At 44.8% G+C, this 19,668-nt stretch overlaps 1 protein-coding gene across 14 annotated transcripts in view; it reads right to left on the reverse strand.

Moving 5' to 3' along the window:
- The window catches only part of Erc2 (ELKS/RAB6-interacting/CAST family member 2), a 1,023,973-nt gene that overhangs the window by 136,389 nt on the left and 867,916 nt on the right, over positions 1-19,668 (reverse strand). Inside the window, exon 20 of one of the 14 annotated variants that reach the window (XR_006633831.1) lies at positions 6,631-6,739. The exons of 12 other annotated variants lie outside the window; for them this stretch is intronic. The gene's annotated coding sequence lies outside the window, so the exon portion shown is untranslated. Of the gene's footprint in view, positions 1-6,630; positions 6,821-19,668 lie in introns of all 14 variants that reach the window. One more of the 14 variants, XR_006633830.1, reaches the window with a different exon arrangement.

Here is a 19,668-nt window from a genome sequence, read left to right on the forward strand (position 1 = left end):
GAGGGCCAAAGAAATGGCTCAGCAGTTAAGGCATTTGTCTATGAAGCCTAAGGCCTCAGGTTTGATTCTCCAGTACAAAAGCCAGATGCACAAGTTGGCACATGCGTTTGGAGTACATTTTCAGTGACTGGAGGTCCTGACATGCCCATTCTCTCTGTCTTAATCTCCCTCTCTCCCTGTTTTTCTGTCTCTCTCTGTGTGTGTCTCTCTCTCAAATAAATAATTTTTAAACTGAACATGAGTTCATGAAGCAGCTTTCTACCCACAGGAGTTCTGCCCGTGTGCAGAGAAGCAGGGCCCTGGCTCCACAATGTCACTCCTAACGTGAAGAGAACGTGAAGGATGAGCTGGGATGGGAGCCCAGGGAGCTCCGAGGTCCGAGCTTGTGCTCTCGCTCTGCAGTAGCCAGCACCAGACCTGCACTAATTAGGAGCCGGGGTCATGATCAGCCCTGTTGTTCAGGGTTTTCAGTAAATGATTTCAGATTAGAAGGAAGATAAAGGAATGGATCAGATATCTTTTTTGATTTCATATTCCTGACATTGAGGCTAACCATTGCAAGGACCTTGATATTTGCAAAAATTCCTTCTCTGGCTTGGCAATGATTCTTGGGTGCCTGACCTGTGCAAACTCAGAATGCTATGAAGCAAGGGATAGCAAGCAGGGCATGGTGGTGCACACCTTTAATTCCATCTCTCAGGAGGCAGAGGTAGGGCAATTGCTGTGAGTTTGAGGCCACCCTAAGACTATATAGTGAATTCCAGGTCAGTGTGGGCTAGAGTGAAACCCTATTTTGAAAAACCAAAAATAAAAATAAACAAAGCAAAGAAAGCAAATGAGACACGTGTAGAGTGTACTCTGGGGATAGAAAGGAGAGGGAAGATGATTCTTCCTCCCAGAGCTGCTGCTCACATCCAGGAACCTTCACAGAAGGTGGCCATGACCCTTCTCTGAGTGCCATAGGAGGATCCTCCAAGGAATGGCCAATGTCCTCTGTTCTAAGTACAAGCCAACAGATGCTGCTCCCCCCCCCCCAGAGGGGTCTCAGAGAGAGGCATTGGAAGAATTGGAAGATCCAAGAAAGGACCAGAACTCGGCTCCGTTGTGGTTTATAGAAGAAATGCATCACACAGCGGCGGGAGTGACAGCTTCGCAGTGCTTAGAGTGCAGCCGAGAGAGGGCCCTGAGCCCCTGTTGATCTGTGTCTCCAACTCATGTTCATTCCTGCCAGCCCCAGAGCAAGCCCGCTTCCCGGTCTCTGCTGGCCTGAGTCTCTGTATTTAGCCGCAGAGCAGGCTCCAAGGTGTGGAAACGTGCCTATTGGATTAAGTCTGCACAGGCTCCAGGCTTGGGTTCTCAGAGTGAGGGGATACAACCTGTCTGTCCTATGTATCTCTAAGACCCAGCGGACAGACTGGCTTCACCTTAGCAGTAGAAAGGGTCCCCTCGAGGATGGTGCAGCGGATGGTTTGTGGACTAGAGTGACTTCTCACAGGGCCATGCCCCACTCTTAACTGTTTGCACCTGTGGCCTTTTGCTGCTCTTCAGAAAAGAGGATGATGTCCTAATGATATCCCAAACCAGAGATGCTACACTCATAAAACACTAGTTTATAACTATGGATATTAGCCAGAGAAAATCACAAGAAAAACAAGACCCCAAATCATGGTCCTTACTTCCACACTCAAAAGTCCTAAAAGCTTTAAGAGCCTTTTGGCTTCAAATCCAATTCATTTTTTAAAATTTTTTATTTATTTATTTGAGAGCAACAGACACAGAGAGAAAGACAGAGGGAGAGAGAGAGAATGGGCACGCCAGGGCTTCTAAGCCTCTGCAAACGAACTCCAGACGCGTGTGCCCCCTTGTGCATCTGGCTAACGTGGGACCTGGGGAACTGAGCCTCGAACCGGGGTCCTTAGGCTTCACAGGCAAGTGCTTAACCACTAAGCCATCTCTCCAGCCCCAATTCATTTTTTAAAAGACAAATCACATCTCAAAATTTATCCTTCTCATCATAAAGAGAATCCTGAGATATATTTTCACATTTCATAGTAATCCAAAGAGCTATTTTATTTCCAAAGCAAATACATAATGAAGCCCTAAAGATCTATACTGGCGACTGTGGTTTTAAAAAGACAAAAAAACAAAACAAAAAACTTTGGGCTGGAAAGATGGTGTAGTGGTTAAGGCACTTTTCTGTCAACCCTAAGGACCGAGGTTTGATTCACCAGTACTCACATAAAGCCAGATGCACATGGTTGTACATGCATCTGGCATTCATTTACAGTGGATAGAGGCCCTGGCATGCCCATTCTCTCGCTAATAAATAAATAAATAGTTTAAAAATAAAAGACAAAACCCAGCAGACATGGTCGTCCTATTTCCTGAAACTGAAGACAACAAGAGTGAATGTTCTGGTGGAACCCAGTGTCACACCCATTTCCAACCCTGTTGACTAGTTTCCCACTGTGTGGCTGAGCACCGTGTTTGCCAACATCTCTTGGTGAGGGCCGGAATCAAGAAAACACATGACACTATGATGAAATCGATCTGTTCTTCATCTTCCCTTAACTGTCTGGCAAGTCTCACTCTGCCATGCAACAAAATAACACTGAGAGAACTGAGTAGAGTATCAATATGTAATCACGTCTATCAATCTCCAGATCATTATATTAACCCATGGGGACAAATGTTAGAAATATTTTACTAGGGAATGGAGAGATGGCTTAGCAGTTAAGGGACTTGCCTATGAAGCCAAAGGACCCAGGTTCTATTCCTCAGTACCCATATAAGCCAGTTGCACAAGGTCTGGAGTTTGCTTGCAATGGGTAGGGGTGCTGGTGTACCCATTCTCCCTCTTATCTGCCTCTTCCTCCGCACTCTCAAAAATAAAATATATGGGCTGGAGAGATGGCTTAGCGGTTAAGGGCTTGCCTGTGAAGCCTAAAGACCCCGGTTCGAGGCTCGGTTCCCCAAGTCCCACGTAAGCCAGATGCACCAGGGGCGCACGTGTCTGGAGTTCGTTTGCAGAGGCTGGAAGCCCTGGTGCGCCCTTCTCTCTCTCCCTCTATCTGTCTTTCTCTCTGTGTCTGTTGCTTTCAAATAAATAAATAAAAAATTTAAAAAAAAAATAAAATATATAAAAATATTTTTTAAGAAAAGAAATATTTTACTATATGAAAGAGTTCAGTGGGGCTGTAGAGATGGCTTAGCGGTTAAGACACTTGTCTGCAAAGCCAAAGGACCCAGGCTTAAGCCCCCAGGACCCACGTAAGCCAGATGCACAAGGTGGCATATGCATCTTGAGTTCATTTGCCGCAGCTGGAGACCCTGGCACACCCAGTCTCTCTCTTTGCGTCTTTCTCTCCCAAATAAATAAACAATAAAATATGTTTTAAAAGCAGAGTGCAGTGACCAAGGCTACGACTGGAGTGTCACCATTCTTTGGGCCTTTGTGTTCCTGCTGTCATACTTGGAGGGCACCTTTGGGGATCTGTAAGAAGGCGGGTACCCTGGTGGCTGAGCAGCAGGAGAGAGAAGGAAAACACTGAATGAGGCTGGAAAGGTAGGTAGGGATGGAGCATGTTGGGCCTTGTAGGCCTTAGCCAAGCCTTCATATTCATTAAGAGAACAAAGGAAACTCCCTGGAGGGGTTGAGGAAGTGAGGGCATGATGTCATTTACATTCTATGAAGATAGCTCTACTTAACTGTCTGATGAATTTATGCCCTGATCGGATCAAGCTCCTGGATGGCAGAGTTTGGTCGCACCCTTTTCATGCCCATACTTTGCACAGTGGCCTACCTGACGGCTGATGACTCTGGCTGCCGCGTGCATTTGAACGCTGGGGCGGCAACTTCACACACAGCCTGCTGGGGCCCCACCTAGTTTCTGACTCAGCAGATGCAGATGAGGTCTGAGGATTTGTATTTCTAAGAAATTCCCAGATGATGCCGAGAAGCAAGCTACTGGTCCAGGCATTGTACTCAGAGAGCTTTATTATTATTATTGTTGTTGTTGTTATTGTTATTTTGGTTTTTCGAGGAAGGGGCTCACTCTAGCCCAGGCTGACCTGAAACTCATTCTGTAGTCCCAGGCTGCAGAGAGCTTATATTTAAATCTGCTAAAAACAGGCTGCAGAGATGGCTTAGTGATTAAGGCTCTTGCCTGTGAAGCCTAAGAACCCAGTTTTGATCCCCCAGGACCCACATAAGCCAGATGCACAAAGTGGCACATGTGTCTGGAGTTCATTTGCAATGGCTAGAAGCCCTGGTGTGCCCATTCTGTCTCTATTTGATTCTCTCTCTCTTTCAACTGAATAAATAGTAAAATATTTCTTAATCTGCTAAATCAATCAACAGAGGGACCTAAAATTCAACATTTTGTTTTAAAATAAAATAATAGAAACTGTGGTTTGGGTATAAACTAACACAACAATAATTCATTCTAATTTTCCTCTTTTTTATAGCATTCTCTTTGCCGTATTACATGACAACAACAAAAGGACTTACCCACCCATACAGAAGTCTTCTGAAAGGAAATAGATCACAGTGATTAGACAAGACGAGACACTTCAGACTGGGTTGCCAAGTTTAATTATAAATTAAATATCGTTCAAAGATTTTTTTTTTTTTACAAAAGAATGTGATTTATTTGTGTAGGCAGTTATTACCTGCTTCTGTCTAGAAAAGATATGATGTGGTGAGCCATCCCTTGGTGCTATTCCAAAACTACAAGTTCAAGGAAATTTTTCCTTGGAACTCAGAAATAACGCTCACCACAGCCCATGGCTGTTGGATTCAAAGTGCAGGATGTTTGTGAGCACACCTACTCCATGACAAAGCTGGTCCAAAGTTTTTCCTCGAAGGAACAGCTACAAAATTCCAACTTAGTGGCTTATTGGGACCGTGCAGCAATGCAACTCAAGAACAAGCAGACCCAGAACAAGCAGGGGGAGAGGACCGTCCCACCTGACAGAGCCATGCAGACGCCACTCTGGAAACCGAGGCCGGCGCCCTCTGCCCATTTGCCCTGTTCCACCCTCTCTAGGCAGGGGCTCCCATGTGCACACAGCCATCTGCCCAATGATAGTTCACACAAAGGGACAGCTTGAGGCCTGGGGCTTGGGGGAATTAAGAGGAGGCCCTTTTGTTTGACGTCTGCAGGGTTCTGGGTTTGTGTTCCACTCAGGGAAGAAGGTGGTTAGACATACTCCATGCTTGGGCAAGGGATTCTCCTTGGTGAACTCACATCACTCAATAACTATTCATGGTCTCATGCTCCAAGAGGCTGCCTGAGGTGGATGCAGAGGTCAAAACACAAAAAGCCACAGGGTCAGGCTGGAGAGAGGGCTTAGTAGTTAAAGCCCGTGTCTGCAAACACTGAGGCCCACGTTGGACTCTCCAGATGGCATGTGTCACAAGGTGTCACAGTGTGTGGGGTTGCACATATGCACTAGCTGGCTTATGCGGTCTGGACTTTGAGTACAGTGGCTGGAGGCCCTGACACACTCACTCCCTCTCAAAAAAAGGAGAGGGCAAGCCAGGTGTGGTGGCCCTTAATCCTAGCAGTTGGGAGGCAGAGGTAGGAGGATTGCCATGAGTTTGAGGCCATCCTGAGACATTCACAGAGTGAATTCCAGGTCAGCCAGAACTACAGTGAGACCCAACCTCAAAAAACTAAAAAATAAACAAAAAAACGCGGGGGGGGGGGGTGCGGGGAGGGCAGTCTGTTGAGCTTGCCTCAAAAAAAAAAAAAAAGACAGGTTAATACAAAAAAAGGATGCTGGGCTGGAGAGATGGCTTAGCGGTTAAGTGCTTGCCTGTGAAGCCTAAGGACCCCGGTTCGAGGCTCGGTTCCCCAGGTCCCACGTTAGCCAGATGCACAAGGGGGCGCACGCGTCTGGAGTTCGTTTGCAGTGGCTGGAAGCCCTGGCTCGCCCATTCTCTCTCTTTCTCTCTATGTGTCTTTCTCTCTATGTCTGTTGCTCTCAAATAAATAAATAAAAAATGAACCAAAAAAAAAAAAAAAGGATGCTAACAATCTTAAGCCTTGGCAAATCAATAAAAATAATGAGCTGGACAGATGGCTCAGTAGTTACGGCACTAGCCTGCAAAGTCCTTAGGACCCAGGTTCAATTCCTCAGTACCCATGTAAAGCCTAATACACAAGGTGGTGCATGTTTATGGAGTTTATTTGTAGTGGCTGGAGGCTCTGGCATGCCCATTCTCTCTCTCTCTCACTTTCTCTCTCTCTCAAATAAATAAAGAAATAAAATATTTTTTTAAAAGAACAGGTTAAAAATAATGATAGCGTTCACTAAACAGCACCAACAAATGATCCTCCTGTGTCCATGTCACAGATACAGAAACACCAGGCAGATGCCACAAGGCCACACAGCAAGGTGCATCATGTAGGGGACTGAGCTTGGATTTATTGTCCAGGCTGCTGGGAATCACACAACAGTCTTGGCCATAAGTGAAATGCAAAAATACGGTGCAACTCCTGAACTCGGACACAAAAACATGAAGTAGATGTGAGGCCTCAAATCCAAAGTCATCATTCAGTCTCTGCCACCCGGCACTCCACAGCCAGTTACCCATTTCCAAAGGAATAGAAGTAAACATTGGACCTGCTCTGCTGTTCAACTGCCACCGGATCCTCCCCGCTGTCTCCCTCCTCCTCTTCTTCTTTACAGACAGGTAAAGCTGGCTCTCTCGAAGGAACTGGGGGCTCCCACTCTAGGCAAAGGTTGGACAGGTGATCAATGTTACAGCATGAGATTTGGCTGTGCCTACGTGCCTCCGACCGAGCTGGATCATCTAGGGTAACGGAAATCGTAAGCAACAAGAAAGCAGTGTTAACGGCACGGGGTGGTAAAGCCCGGGCGGCCCCGCAGCTCCCAGGACCCCCAGCAGACAGCCCCTCCTCCTCGGCCACTCGTACCGCACACGCACTCAAGCAAGGTGCCGGGCTCTGGACAGACTGCAGGGAGGAATGCACGCGTGGGCCTGCCCACTCGGGAGACAGGGACACAGGTCAAAGGGGGCAGGAACTCGGAGTGTACTATGGGTGTACAAGGAGAGTGGTCAGGGAAGGCTTCCCGGAAGTGACACTGACATGGAGGCTGAGGACCCGGAGGAGACTGGGCTGGGTCAGCAGGTGTAGATGGCCTGCGATACAAACAGGGCTGGTTTGTAGTCTGCCATTCTCCAGCCTGTAGCTCCAGGATGAATCCCACATGCATGTGCCACCTTGTGCATCTGGCTTATGTGGGAATTGAACCTGTGTACTTAGGCTTCACAGACAAGCGCTTTAACTGTTAAGCCATCTCTCCAGCTCAGGAAATGATTCTTTAGGAAGTGAGGAAGGGCTGGAGAGATGGCTTAGTGGCTAAGGCACTTGCCTGCAAAGCCTAAGGACCTAGGTTTGATTCCCCGATACCTCTGTAAGCCAGATGCACAAGGTGGCATATGTATCTGCAGTTTCTTTGCAGTGGCTGGAGGCACTAGTACACCCATTCTCTTTCTCTTCATCTGTCTCCCTCTCTCTCTAATAAATAAAATGAAATAAAGTAAAGTAAAATAAAATAAAAAGAAGTGAGAAAAGACCTGGTAGTCTTAGCCTGTATTGAAACAGAGCTGACTGTGGCCATCTGTCTTTTGCATGCCAGCATCAGGTGAGGTACTGGCTTTACTCGAAGTTGGCATAACAGACAAGATGTGGGCCTGCAAACAGGAAACACTGGCTCAGGAGGCCCAGAGGTTCTTCTCTTTGGTGTTTTCATGTCTAAGCCCATCACAGACATACGACCTCCCTCTTGCCTTATGCAATTAAGGGAAGCCAGAGGGCTGCTGAAGCCAACATTGACAGGGGCCTCCTTGTGGGGAAGGAAACAAAACCAAACCAAAGCGAAACAAAAGGCCCAGTGACTTGACCGCAGCACAGGGCTCCTCTAGCGCCCCATGCGTTCTGAAAGGAAGCATTGGAAGGCGTGGTTCAGGAAGGACAATCAGCACATGGCCACTGTTCTCAAACACGCAGCCCAAGGTGACCTCCCTTCGAATTCACATAGAACAGATAGCACAAGTCCTGCAAACGCCACCCCTGACTGAGCACGGAGAGAAACAGAACCCTCACTTCTGTGGAGCAGAGCAGGCAGTTACTTAGACACAAAGAAAGCGTATCTTTTAAATGACAACACAAATTTGTTTAGGTTTTCCCTCCACTAAGTAAGTAAGCAATTAGGTTTTTTTTTTTTCCCAATAAAAATATCCCTGTGCATGTGCAAACACCAGAGGTAATCATATAATTGCCCTGCCCAATCAGATTCAATTGCTGACAGTTGAGTTCCCACTGCTCATTAACTTCAGCTTGCACCGAGGTCTTACGGAAGCCCTTTCCGCCTCTTTACAAAGGTTCCCGTGATATCGGAGCAGGCCTGGCACTGCCTCATGCAGAGTAATCACCCCAAACCACCAGGGCCAAGGCCAGCCTACTGCTGGCTTCCCTCCGAACAAATAAAGAGAGAGGCAAAGACACACCGGTCTAAGTGCCCTAGCTTCATTCGGGGATCGCACTTCTAAATATAAGAGCCACCTTTCACCCCCCACACTTTAAGTGCCGTAATTACATAATTAAAACCAATTATGTCATTTAACAGAGACTTTTTTCATGCCAATTAACTCAATCATTGACCTCAAAAGATTTCCCACACTGACCTGAGACAATGAAGATTGGGATAAATTTAGACACTGGCTTCCGAAGGCTGGCACAGACTAGCTGGGTGGGTTGTAGCTGGTTATAGATACTTCTAGATACTTTCTACATTGCCACCACTAGGTATTTGCACAATTCTTTCTATATTCTAAGATAACTGATTTTTTTCATCCCCACTTGGATAGTAATTTCTATGTCTGAATTCAAAACAACAAAAGAGGGGCTGGAGATATGACTTAGTAATTGAGGTGCTTGCCCCACATAAGTTAGATGCACAAGGTGGTACATGTGTCTGGAGTTTGGTTGCAGTGGCTGGAGGCCCTGGCATACCCATTTTCTATCTGCTTCTCCCTCTTTCTCTCAAAATAAAATGAATAGATAAAATATTATTTTTTAAAAAATATATTTTTACTTATTAGAAACAGAGAGAGAATAGGCACTCCAGGGCCTCTAGCCCCTGCAAACAAACTCCAGACACATGTGCCATCATGTACAGCTGGCTTACGTGGGACCTGGAGAATCGAACCTGAGTCGTTAGGCTTTGAAGGCAAGAGCCTCAACCACTAAGCCATAGCTCCAGTCCAACAAAATATTCTTTTTAAAAAATAAGATTTTAGGCTTGGATGGATGGCTTAGAGGTTAAGGCATTTGCTTGCAAAGCCAAAGGACCCAGGTTTGATTCTCCAGGACCCATGTTAGCCAGATGTACAAGGGTACACATGGAGTCTGGCATTTGTTGCAGTGGTTAGAGGCCCTGATATGCCCATTCTCTCCCTCTCTCTCTCTCTCTCTCTCTCTCTCTCTCTCTCTCTCTCTCTCTATCTCTCTCTCTCCTTTTTTCTCTGTCAAATAAATAAATAAGTAAATATAAAATATTTTTTAAAAAAGAAGTTTTCAATTTATTGAGTTAAAAAACTAGCTTGTTCCAATGGTGGAGAGTTTATACATCTAATAAGATTTTATAAATTTAATAAATAAAAGGATGTAATCCATATAGAGCTTCCTAGCAGGTCATAGTCAATCAGCTCCTAGCATTCCCCTAGTCACCGCATTGGTTCAGAGATGAGCACAAGCTCTCCTCCAAACCAATGATCTCCACTGGAGCCTTTGCTGAGGCTCTTGGGAAACAGTCGTCTTTAAATTCCCATGCAAGGAGGCAAGTGCTGCAAGGAATGAGGGAGGATGGACATGAGAGATGTGGAGGAAGAGGATGGTTCAGCTACCATGACTCATGCAGACATTTCGCTTAGAACACGGCTTAGTTCAAACACATGCTGGGGAAAGAGATGAGGAGTTTTACCACCTACAGCTTGGGCAGACTTGATTACAAAGACAGAATTAATTAAGCATGGCTCTGAGCAGTGATCTTGCCCCCCACCCCCACTGCGCTCACAACATAGTTAAATGCCTCCAATTTTTGAGTTATTTAAAAACATGCCATTTTATAGGCAGGAAGAAGTCCTTTAATCTGTAAAATGATTTTTATCGCAAACTAAAACATTCTGTTTTGTCAAGATTGTCTCTCCTTGGAGTTCAGGCAGCTGTTGGAGCTGAGAAGAGCTCCCTGGGCCCTGGGCCGTGGCCTGCCCGGTGGTACTCGTGTGCCCACCAACGCAGCAGACTGCTGCACTAATTAAAACAGTTTGTTCATTCTCTTTCCCCTTGGCCTTGAGGGAAAGTAAAAAGAGCTAAATTCTCTTCAGTGGCAGGGTTTCAACCTTCACATTATAGAAGTCTGGGTCAGACCATTTTGAGGGCTACCTGTGACCTGTGAGATGACAGCCACATCCCTGGATACCCTGGCCAGTGAGTGCCCAGTTCCTCAGTTTGGGACTGTTCAAAACATCTGCAGACATTGTCAACATGCCCAGCAATGGAGCCAGGACCAGGGCTAGTTGAAAGCCACTGACTGCATGGGACACTTGAGGTATGCACTGTGTCTTCCTCATAGCATCTTTGAGAATATGATGCCCAGTAGTATTGTGGTTCCTTCGGCTTCCAGTGTGACCACCCTCCTCTTCAGAGCTTAATGAGAGCATACGTAACTTCCGTGAGGAGGGGTCTATCACAGGTATAAAACCACTGAGAGCTGCTGACCCCCTAAGAACTGGGGTGGGGAACAAAGTTTCCAGTGGAAGTGATTTTACCTAAATACCAACAAGCAGAAAAGGACGTTGAGGGCAAGATTACAAATAAGGGTCTCTGGGTGGTAAGTTTCAACAGCAGCCCTTCTCCAGGCAGGAAAGGGTAGCATTCAGCTTAGTGTCATCTTTCTAACACGCAGCTTCCCAGGCTCCAACAAAGACCTAACACTCGCCCACATGGCCAAAGAACCATGTTGGTTTACATGTGAAGACTTGGCCTTGCTTGGACTTCCTGCATGAAGAAGTGTGGGTTATCTAGCTAGGAGTTTTCATATTCCAAGAAGGAGAGGTGTCAGGAGCTCCAGGTCTCAGAGGTAGACCACTGTAGCTCCCTCAGTTCCCAAAGCTCCCCTTTGGCTGGTTTGTCTGGCTGTCCCACTCTTTGGCTCTTCATTATCCAACTGTTTTCCTATCTCATTGACGGTTCATGAAATCTGACTGCTTAGGAGGTGAAATGATTTGACTGGACAGACAGTAAGAATAAAGTGATTTCTGGGATCTCTGAGGATCCTTGGGGCTCCTCCCATTGTTCTTGTAATGACATTGGTTTTTCTCTGGGTAAATTGTTAACGTTTAGAACAAACAGTCATGGAGAAATAGAAGTTCTTAGCCTGAGGATCTAGCAGACGTTGCAGGGATTCTTAGAAGTTGCATAAGCAACTGTTCTTTCCAGAGGGTGTTGTTAGCTCTGGAGGATAACGTGAAGCTTTGAAGAAGACTTTCCCAGGGTCTACTCTTCCTATAGAACACCACCCCTCTCCACCGAAATCTCCCATCCTGGCCACATGTGTTCCTTGCCTCAGCATGTCAACAAAGGTAAGGGAGGAGGGGATGCCCCTGTTCCAGCTGGTACCAGAGCCACACAAAGAGCACTGAGTGTTCGGATGGAGGGGTTTCCTGGTGGAGTTTAGGACACGATCACATGAACAGGTATTTGTAAACAAAGATGTCAGTTGTGGTGGAAGCAGGGCTCTGCTTGCCTCAGGGCACAGGCTTCTCTGTGCCTGTGAACAAATTCAGGGCTCTGCACACATGGCAAGCACTTCCCTTCTGGTGCCCCTTCCCCATAAGGTGAAGGAGAGGCAGGAGTTCTCAATCAGACACCTTCATGGGCAACAGTTGAAGAAGACTTCTAAAAGCAGCAGCCCCATGTTTTGGCCGGGCATAAACTTCACTGCCAACACCAAACAGGACAGCAGGAGTGTGCAGAGCCAGGTGAGATGCCAGTTGGCCGACAGAGACGAGTTTCAGCAGGTCCGGAGGTTTTCAGCAACATTTGGCAAAGGTGTGCCTATGCGTTTCATTGTGAGGAAAAGATTTACGGTTTTTATCATGTTAGTATCATATTAAGCAAACCTAGTCCTTAATTTTCTAATGGTTTTCTGAGATATAATTTATATATGAAGCTCATCCATTTAAGTGGAAAGTTGAATGGTTTTGAGCAAATGCATAGAATTTTTTAACCATCTCCACAAACCAGTTTTAGAACATTTCTATCACCTCCTTCTTGCCAGCCCTCCAGCTCCTGTCATGTTTACAGAAAATGTCTCTTTATTTCTGCAACAAGAGTCCTCGGGTTGAAAGAGGGTCCTTTCTACATCTGTAGTCAATCCGTGTTTTTTTTTGTTTTGTTTTTTGCCCTTCCCGAGCAGTCTACTATAAATGCATTTTTAAATGAAATTTAAATATATAACTGGTGTCCTATTTGGGGGGGTTGTTTGTTTATTTTATTAGATTACTCGAAATTTTTATAATGGTGGGAAATTTTAGTTTAACTCAGGGCCTGGTGCAAGTTAGACAATTATTCTGAAACTGAATTCTATCCCCACCCCCTCCTATACTTGCTAAAATTGATAGTCTTAATCCAGGACTAATGTGGACTTGGAATGCGCATGTGTAGGAGTGGACATACTCATCTGGGCATTAGGACAGATCATGCTTTATTTGATCATATTTGTACAATCTTGGTTCCAAAATGGTCAGAACCTGGTAGCAGTTAGAATTTAGGCTCAGAACTAAAGCTGCCAAAACAATGTAAGGAATTCACAATCCCATCCCTGTTTTACAAGCAAGCCTGGGGACCTAGGGTCCTGGGCAGATTATATGCTACATTTGCCTTGAAAGGTTAAAGTGGGTGATTGTTAACCCTGTCACTCATGCTTGGACCTAGAAATGTGACTTTTAGGGGCACAAATTATAGGAAAATCATACTTAACACTTTTAGGGGGTCACACGATCCTTTCAAAGTATTTGGTAAAAGTTGGAGACCTTCCTTCATGGAAATTATACATTTCTACTTTTTAAACTTTTTATCTCAGTGAGGGAGATAGAGAAAAGATGAATAGGCTCCCCACGTCCTCTAGCCAATGCAAACCAACTCCAGATGCATGTGCTACCTTTTGCATCTGGCTTACGTGGGTCCTGGAGAATCAAACCTGAGTCCTTTGGATTTGCAAGTAAGTATCTTAGCCACTAAGCCATGTCTCCTGCCACATTCCCACCTTTTTGCAAGGACTGTTTTTGTTTTTTTAAGATTTTTTTTTTTAATTTATTTATTTGAGAGCGACAGACACAGAGAGAGAAAGACAGATAGAGGGAGAGAGAGAGAATGGGCGCGCCAGGGCTTCCAGCCACTGCAAACGAACTCCAGATGCATGCGCCCCCTTGTGCATCTGGCTAACGTGGGACCTGGGGAACTGAGCCTCAAACCGGGGTCCTTAGGCTTCACAGGCAAGCGCTTAACCGCTAAGCCATCTCTCCAGCCCAAGGACTGTTTTTGAGGCAAGGCAGATTCTATGATTCACTGATTCTATGACAGTGGTCTTAGCTATTCAAGAATTTGGGAGGCTGGGAAAGGGGGAATCCAGGAATCCAAGAACTTTAGACCTTACCATTCTTCCTTCCTGTGCAGAAGGGGAAGAGGCTGGGGTGATGGTGCGGTAGCAGGGTGAAGCCATGGCCAGGTGCACTGGACCATCAGCTGTAAACAGCTGGGCAACTTGCCTGAGTTTTTCTGAGTGTCTTAGAGTGTGGGGACGAACTAACCAGCCCGACGAAGTTTATAGGCCATGTCCCACAGACCCAGGGGCAAGGTTCCTGGGAAGTGCTCCCAAGTTTCTGGATCACTGCCCAAGATTCCGTATCTGAAAAGCTTGAAAGCCATGCCAATGAGATGGACACCCACCTCAAACACTCAGCTCTGTCAACTGGTGCTGGATTCGCAGGCACAGAGGCAGGGGACACTTGGAGGATGTGGGCATTTTTCTTAGTCTAAGAAAAAACATTTATCTGAGACACAACAGAGAGATATCCCATCCCCACTACTTTCTTTTTCTCCAACATTTTCTCCTGAATTGCTTTGAGTTGGATAAAACTACAGATAAATTGGCCACTTTTCTGATGAAATTTAAAAAAAATTCTCCTTAATTTTCTTCTTGGTAATAAAGTTACCCAACATTCTTTGTGTTGTTGTTTTGGTTTGGTTTGGTTTTTCAAGGTAAGGTCTCACTCTAGCCCACACTGGCCTGGAATTCACTATGTAGTCTCAGAGTGGGCTTGAGCTCATAGCAATCCTCCTACCTCTGCCTTCAAAGTGCTAGGATTCAAGGTGTGTGCTACCCAACATTCTTGAATCATTACAGACTGTTGTTTAATAAAAGTCCACTCAGAAAAAGGACAGGCATGTCCATCTCTGAGCTTTGTGGCATCATTTTTGTGTTTTAAAGCTACTTACAGATTAAGTCCTGGTACAGTCATCCCAATTTTTCATAAGAAAAAAGGTATGGGGAAAAAAAGTTATATGACTTATGCTCACCTACACAAGGACAAAGAAAGCCTTCCAGTCACAAGGCCTACATTCAGACTGCATTGAAGATATTAATTGAGTAGCCTCTAAGTAAAACTACAGAACAACAATAATAGATGTTTTATCCATCCCTGTTCTCTCAAAAACAATCTACTACTTTGAGGAATACTTTGAGGAAGTTTATTATGATGTCCAGTGACATGAACCATAAAACTATTTTGAATGTTTATTTGATACTTGCTGATGTCTAAGTAAATGTACCACGTTCACGGTTATCACCACAAAGGAAAATAAATGACTTAGTTTTCAGGTTTTATCTTATCCGTTGTCCTGGGTTCTTGAAACAGCATGAGAAATGTGTACACTCTGTTCTTACTTGTTGTCAAAGGGTACCAGCAGCCTGCTGGGAAAAGCATGCTGGGAAGTAATAATGTTCTGAACTTTGTGTTAAGACTTAGGAGAAAGAACGAAAAAAAAAAAAAAAAAAAAAAAAAACAAGACCTTGTGTAAAAATCACAGACAAAGTTGACAAATTTCACGGCTTCGTCATGGCTAACATATCGGATTTCATGGTTTGACAGAGATTAACAAGAAAATCATATTAGAGTTACAACTATTAGTAGATTCTTAGATATTTGGTAAAGAAACACTAAGCGCTCCAAAATTCCATCTTTCTGTCCCAGTGAGACAGCAAAAAAGACTCTCCGGGTCCCCTTATTTAGGGCTGGGGTGAGCGGGTGTCTAGTGGGGATCCCAGGGAAAGGTCCCAGCCCTCTGTGGCATAAAGCAAAGGGTAACACTTATAACCCACCCATACCACAGTATGGAGAGGAAGAAAAGCACGGGGGCGGGGGGCTCTACATAGATATCTAACACTGCCCATGACACCACTTCATGAGAGAAATGAATGGTCTTTTTTTTGGGGGGGGGAACTGTGATATTTGAGGGTTTTTTTTTTGTTTTTGTTTTTTTTTTTTTAAAGAAGCTAGGTGTGGTGGTACATGCCTTTAATCTCAGCACTTTGGAGGCAGAGATAGGAGATAGGAGGATTGTGCTGAGTTTGAGGCCAGCATGAGACAACAGAGTGAAATTCAGGTCAGCCTGGGCTAGAGACCCTACCTCAAAAGACAAACAAACAAAAAATAAAAGTAAATTTTTCTGGCTTTATGAGGAGGCCTTCAGCAGAGGCCTGGAAGCCATGCAGGCAGGGACTTCAAAAAGCTCCTGCCTTTTGGCCTCAGGGCTCTGCATATCCTCTTTCTGCTCCAGGCTGCTTGTCTGTCAGCTTTGCATAAAAGACAGCCAATTTGTCAGCCATTTGCTGACCTTCTATCTTGGTTTCCCTAATGATAAACTCCCTGCACCTTGGGGTCTTCAGTCCTCCGTATCTGACTGCAGGGTGGGGCCCATCCTCGATCTGTCTCAGGCATGGTTCCTTCCTCTGGCTCTTCTTATAATAGGATGAACCACATTAATCAGAACCACATTACTCGGCTAGAGGAAGTCTTCCAGCAGAGGCGAGCAAGACACCATGGCAAATTAGTTTCAGATCGTGGAGGGTCACGCTGAGAATGAAAAGTCGAAGTTATCTATTGTGTTTTCTTGAGTTGAGAGAAGTGAGGAGCTCTACAGAAACCCAGATTTGGGTACACAGTATGCAGCAGTGGCCACTCAGCAAAGAGGTAACGAACAACTGGGAGCAAGCCATCGGTCACAGAAACTCTAAGTCCTCAAAGTTCATTGCTGTACTCTGGACAGGCACGGGGAATTTTTTCTATGCAGACAGGCTTTTAAAACTTCATTTTAAATGCTAAGATCAAAATGGCTGGGCTGGAGAGATGGCTCCACAGTTAAGGCGCTTGCCTGCATAGCCTAATACTCAGAGTTTGATTCCCCAGTGCCCATGTAAAGCCAGATGCACAAAGCAGCACATGCATCTAGAATTTGTTTACAGTGACTAGTTACCTGTGTGTGTCCATTCTCTCTCTTTCTCTCTCTCTCTCTTCTCTTCTCTCTGTTTCTCTCTGCTTGCAAATAAATTAAATATTTTTTTAAAAAAACTTTTAAAAATGGATAAATTTTGTCCAAAAATTGCAACAGTCACACAATTGTGTGTTTATACATGTATATACATATTTATACTACACTCACATGTGTTAGAACATTATTTTAATTATAATTAATGTGTTCTTCTTAGGTAGCATTGACGTGAGACTTTGGGTACAGGAAGGGATTAGATTCCCTAAAGATGCAGGGGATCCCAAGCCCATGGACCCCAACTTCTGGGTACTTTTGCAAGTTAACAAAGAATTGAGAACACTATGGTAAGCACTTTGCAACACTGTCTTACTTCGTCTCTCATGCTAACAAGGTAATGATGATCTTCATGCCTGATTTACAGGCATTAAGATTGCCTGGATGACAGCATTAAGACTCGGAGCTCATGGCAGAACTCAGGAAGGCCTAACTTTGCTGCATTTGAAACTAACTCGCTGCAGGAAGTGACTTCCATCCTGGGGGGCCGATGCTGACACTGTGAAAGGAATGATCTTCAGAGGTGCGTGTGGGTGAAGAGCCATGCCACTTGGCTGTGCCATGTGTGTGAAGCCTGTAGGCTTTAGTCTAACCCAGGGCCCTCCTCATAGGAAGGAAAGCCACCTGGCTATAGGCAGATGGAGAAAAAATTGGGAGAAGGGAGAAGTTGTTGCAGAAAGCCAAGACCTGTGGACTCAGGAGACAGGAGAGCCACAGAGACAGGGTAACTTGGTCCCGACCCACTTCCAAAGTGATGGTGTCCTTTCTCATGAGTGTGGGGAGGGGCACCCCGAGGCACACAGTGGGACAAAGACCATTTCCAGGGCACTGCCACCTTCACTAACACCTAACACCTTGGGGCAGCTACCAATTACAGAAGGAAAGAACTTTTTTTTATCAAACCCTCCTTCCATAAAACCATTTCCCAGGAAGTGGAACACAGCATGGAGCTAGCGGACTGCAATTTTCCACCAACAGAGAATGTCCTGGGGCACAGGCACTCCGTTGAAATGATTATTTTCCTCCAGTTTTGGCAAGACTGTCTCTCAAGGTTGACTCTCCAGGCTAAGCTGAGGTCTCCCGCCACCTCAGCAGGATCGGAATATGGAATAGGGACCCTGTCTCTTCAACACCCATGTGTAAACCGCCAATAAACAGGCCAGCAAAGACCTTCAAGCCTAATTGCCTTTTAACTCCACCAAGATAATAAACTCCCAGAGCAAGAAGGAAAGACTCCCAGGGATTTAACAAGTTTATCTGCTGCCACTTGAACGTTTTCTGTCTGCCTACACTTCAGTGAATTCAGTAATAAAAGAATAAAAGCCCCTCCCCCCAAACTCAGATCCTGTGATGGCTAAGAAATTCCAGATCCAAAAGGAATGACCAGCAGAAGTGAACCCGTTAGCCAAGCTTTGTTTGGGGTGTTTGTAAGGGGTAGAGCTAGGACAGCAGATCCTATACATTTCTAGCACTTGTGATTTCTTTTCTCTCTTTTTTTCTTTTATGCTTTTTTTTTTTTTTTTTTTTTTTTTTAAGTTAGGATCTCACTCTAGCTCAGGCTGACCTGGAATTCACTATGTAATATCTGGGTGGCCTCGAACTCACAGCACTCTTACCTCTGCCTCCAGAGTGCTGGGATTAAAGGTATGTGCCACCATGCCTGGCTTGTGATTTCTTTCTTATTGATGATGGCCACCAACTTCACTGATGAATGAAATATATATATTTTGATCCCAAACCTTCTGATGTTTAAACAGTGAAACTGTAGTGACTTGAGAGAAAGCAAGTCCATGCTAGTGATGGTGGAATGAAGGGGAATACGGAGAGTGTGAGCATCCCAGCTGAATGCTTCAAGGAAATTTTCATCTTTCTGCGAACTGACTCTCAGGTTTCATGGGTTGGTTTTTAAGAATGCACATCCCATCACGAAGAAGAAGAAGAAGAAGGAGAAGGAGGAGGAGGAGAAGGAGAAGGAGAAAAACCTGAATGTTCTGAATCTATTGGTGTTAAAATGGAAAAGTAAAATGAAGTGACCTTGGGGTGATGGTGCAGAGATATGGTGACAATGGAGGTAGCAAGTGGGGGATAACTTCTTCTCTGGGGTACCATTCCACAATATCTACATGCATCAATGTGCAATTTTACTCTTATGAGTTTATTCTAAAGGAACTACAAGGTAAATGAATAGAGGCTAAGCAGTAGCTCCAGGATTGTAACAAGGAACATTTCAAAATAACTCAGTGGGGCTGGGGAGATGGCCTAATGATTAAGATGCTTGTCTGCGAAGTCTAAGGACCTAAGTTCAATTCCCTAGTACCCACATAAGCCAGATGTGCAAGGTGGTGCATGCATCTGGAGTTCACTTGTAGTGGCTAGAGGCCCCAGAGTGCCCATTCTCTCTCTCTCTCTCTCTCTCCCATCCAAATAAATAAGTAAATAATAAAACATTCTAAAAACAACTAAATGTTCATCACTAAGGGTCATCTAAGTGATCTAGATGATGCTATAGGTATTTGTTAGTATGGAAAGGTGTCTAGCATATAATGTAAATTTTAAAAAGCAGGTTTTAAGAACTTTTATACTATGATCTTGTTTTTTTTATAAGTGTAAACATGTTTTATCAAAAAAAGCTAGAAAGATACCTAATTCATGAAAATATTGGCATTTCTGGATGATGGATTTGAGGTGATTTTTGTTTTCTTTTCTGAAAGACCTTAACATTTTTTGGAGTGCTGGAGCATGAATCTCAAGCACAATCCATGCTAACCAAGCACGCTGCCTACCACTATCCCAAGACTTGACTTTTTAATCATTTAATATTTTAAAATAATAAAAGTGTATTGCAGCCTAGAGAGATTGCTCAGGGGTTAAAGGCACTTGCTTACAAAGCCTAACTGCCCAGGTTTGATTCCCCAGTACCTACATAAGCCAGATGCACAAAGTGGTGCAGCATCTGGAATTTGTTTGC

Source organism: Jaculus jaculus, chromosome 16, assembly GCF_020740685.1.
Source record: "Jaculus jaculus isolate mJacJac1 chromosome 16, mJacJac1.mat.Y.cur, whole genome shotgun sequence".
NCBI classification, from domain to species: Eukaryota; Metazoa; Chordata; class Mammalia; order Rodentia; family Dipodidae; genus Jaculus; species Jaculus jaculus.